Source organism: Ornithorhynchus anatinus, chromosome 13 (genome assembly GCF_004115215.2).
Source record: "Ornithorhynchus anatinus isolate Pmale09 chromosome 13, mOrnAna1.pri.v4, whole genome shotgun sequence".
NCBI classification, from domain to species: Eukaryota; Metazoa; Chordata; class Mammalia; order Monotremata; family Ornithorhynchidae; genus Ornithorhynchus; species Ornithorhynchus anatinus.
The window spans coordinates 3193134-3196698 of record NC_041740.1 but is presented as its reverse complement, the minus strand read 5'-3'; the positions used below and the strand labels follow the sequence as shown (position 1 = coordinate 3196698).

Sequence of the window (3565 nt, the reverse complement as noted above, 5' to 3'; positions counted from 1 at the left end):
ATGAGGTCAGGCGCAGGCCCTGTCCCACATGGACTCATAGTCTAAGAAGGAGGAAGAACCGATATTTAATCCCCATTTTACATCGGGGGAACCGAGGCACAGAGAAGTTAAGTGACCTGCCCAAGGTCACCCAGAAAGCAATTGTCAGAGCCTGGATTAGAACTCAGGCCTTCTGATTCCCAGAACCATGCTCTTTCTGCTGGGCCCGCTGCTTCTCATGATGTACTTGGCATAGAGTAAATGATCACCAATTACTGTTATTTTATCATTATTAATAATGAGAAGAAATAGCAAGTCTGAGTTACCTTCAAAAAAGCCCAATGGGAGATGTTGATGTTGCTGAGGTATTTGCCAGTCTGCAAGACTCTTCACCAGTATCAACTTGAGGTTTGAGGGCTAAATCAACAGTTATGGACAGGGCTCGCAGACTCCCCAACCTCCTTTGGAAGTTATTTAAATCCCGTCAGAGTGCAAACTTCTCGAAGGCCGAGATCAAGTCTCTTGTCCCCATTGTATTCTCACAAGCGCTTCATAGAGGGTTCTGCACAATGGAGATGCTCAATAAATACGATGGATGAATTTAATTCAACTCCCTGCCATCACTTCAACCCAGATCCCATAACATTCCTTAAGAGACGGTTCCAGGGTGTTTTTAAAGACAGATGCCGCCGACAGCGTTCGTGCCCAGGACGAAGCTGTCAGTGGCAGTAACGCTGTGATCGCGAATGGGTCCTCAGCTTGGTTTCTCTGAAAATTCAACGTGACAGCTTTTCTTGCTCCAAGCTGAGTTGCTTAGCAGTTTCCTGGCCGCTATCACACATGCTCAGCCCTGCAAATGGAGCTGATGCCTGAAGCAGCTGAATGTCTGAAGAATGAAATTTACCCTTCCAAATCTTCTGAGGAAGTTTGAGGAGTGGCTAGATGAACAATAAAGGATTATTTTGATTTCTAGTGAAGGGAAGGGTGAGGCGATAACTCTCGGGGGTCAAGCTCTCTTTTGAATAATTGGAGAAACTTGTAGTCAGGTATTTGGGGAGTCGAGATCTGAAAAAGCTGGCAGTTAACTTGCTAAACGTTTATTGAGCGGCAGCAAAATACAGATGAACTTGTCGGAGCTGGATCCTTCCCGAGGGATTTACAATCAGAATAAATAATTAGGAGAGCGGCAAAACTCCACACTCGGTCAGCCATAACAGGCCAAATCAGGAAGGAAGGAAACATCTGCTGAATCTGATGGGACGCACAAACAAGCGAGCCAGTGAGGCGTTGGGGGACGGAAACAAAATCTTGTTAGATCTTGATTGGCATGAGTGGGAGAAGAATAAAGTTGCTTCACCCTCCCTCAGGATACGAGCAGAGACAAATCCTCCATAGGTGCTGACTTCTATAGGGTCCACCTTGCGAGGCTGGGAGAGAGGAGCCCCCTGCCCCTCCCTCGTCCAGGGGCTGACGTCATGGAAGCAGGATGTCAGGGACTGCGGCACTGGAGAGTTGTGGCTGTCTGTGGGGAGGAGGAAGGCCCGGATGAGGGGAAATGTCAAGAAGGAGGTCGTCTCTGGCGATAGCGTCTTTCTGGTCCTCTGTCAGGGGTAGCACTGGTTTCTAGGAGCCTAGGTTGATGTCAATCCTGGGGCAGATAAATTTCCCAGCAAGTTTTTTAGTTCTTCCGAACTGGACGCTACTGAACCACTGGATGTTCGGCATGCCTAGTATTCAGAAAAAAAAATTAGTAAAGGCAAAAAGTTTCCTGTGGGTTTTGGTGTTCTATTTATTAACTCTGATATCCGCAGGAGGGTCGTTGGGGCTCTGCTCCAGGACAGTTACCTCCCGAGAAGCAGACCTTGCCTCTCCCTGGTAGACAGTGGAGGGAACCCCAGGATTAGAGGTTGGAATTGCTCGTGGCCCAGACCAGGTGAGTGATGCTAATGATGATAAAATGCCACTCATTTATTCATTCATTCGTTCAGTCAGATTTATTGAAAACTTATGGTATGCAGAGCACTGTACTAAACGCTTGGAAAGTAAGATTGAGGAATGAAAAGAGACAATACCTGCCCTCATCGGGCTTACAGTCTAGAGGAGGGGAGACAGACATCAAAACAAGTAAACAGGCATTAATATAAATAAATAGAATTACAGATGTATACATAAGTGCTGTGGGGAGGTGGGGCGGCCAGGGAGAGCAAAGGGAGCGAGTGCTCAGAGGTAAACAAGACCCAAATTTTCCTTCCAGGAGAAGACAGGGCCCAGTTGCAGAACGAGGATTCTGAAAATATCGTCCGAGGGCAGCAGAAGGTGGGACAATCACCTCAATTCTCCTCTGGGCCGGTCTGCAGATGGATTTCAGAGCAACAGATGAAGTGGAGGTGTATCTCCGCAACCAGTTATCACTTGCCTTCCACCACTTCGCCCACTCGTCATCACCATCATCATCCAGCGTGGTTATTTATTGAGCGCTTACCGAGGGCGGAGCATTGTACTGAGTGCTTGGGAGAGTACAACAGAGTTGGTGGGCACGTTCCCTGCCCACAGGGAGATGACTACCCTCTCTCCAGCCCATCTGAAGCAATTAATAAAACCCATATGGTTTTCCAGGGCGATGTTATCTCTTGGGCCAGAAGAGCAGTTAAGGCAGAGAATGTTGAAAAGGTCCAAGATGGCGGCAAAAGCAGAGGAAAAGCTAGCAGGCACTGCCCTCTTGTGGACTGCTAGAAGTACTGTCCTAAATAATTAAAGAAAATAATTCGATTAATAATAATAATAGTAACAATAATAATAATAATGGTGGTATTTGTTAAGCGCTTACTATGTGCAAAGCACTCTTCTAAAGCGCTGGGGGGATACAAGGTGATCAGGTCCCACGGGGGGCTCACAGTTTTAATCCCCATTTTACAGATGAGGGAACTGAGGCCCAGAGAATAATAATAATAATAGTGTTGGTATTTGTTAAGCGCTTACTATGTGCAGAGCACTGTTCTAAGCGCTGGGGGAGATACAGGGTAATCAGGTCGTCCCACGTGAGGCTCACAGTTAATCCCCATTTTACAGATGAGGTAACTGAGGCACAGAGAAGTGAAGTGACTCGCCCACAGTCACACAGCTGACAAGTGGCAGAGCCGGGAGTCGAACTCATGACCTCTGACTCCGAAGCCCAGGCTCTTTCCACTGAGCCACGCTGCTTCCCAGAGAAGTGAAGTGACTTGCCCAAAGTCACGCAGCTGGCGAGCGGCTGAGCTGGGATTAGAACCCATGACCTCTGACTCCCAAGCCCTGGCTCTTTCCACTGAGCTACTAAACCCTGTGGCCTCAAGGAATAATAATGTTGGTATTTGTTAAGGGCTTACTATGTGCAGAGCACTGTTCTAAGCGCTGGGAGGATACAAGGTGATCAGGTTGTCCCACGTGAGCCTCACAGTTAATCCCCATTTTACAGATGAGGTCACTGAGGCACAGAGAAGTGAAGTGACTTGCCCAAAAGTCACACAGCTGACCAGCGGCAGAGTGGGGATTTGAATCCATGACCTCTGGCTCCCCAGGCCGGAGTCTTTTCACTGAGCCATGCTAC

General features: G+C 47.9%; 1 long non-coding RNA gene across 1 annotated transcript; it reads right to left on the bottom strand.

The window, feature by feature from the left end:
- Positions 1-803: 803 nt before the first annotated feature.
- Positions 804-2484, bottom strand: LOC114816195. Its single transcript, XR_003763964.1, has 2 exons — positions 2309-2484; positions 804-1706 (listed from the first exon to the last, which is right to left on the bottom strand). It is a non-coding gene; the product is annotated as an uncharacterized LOC114816195 (long non-coding RNA).
- Positions 2485-3565: the final 1081 nt, after the last annotated feature.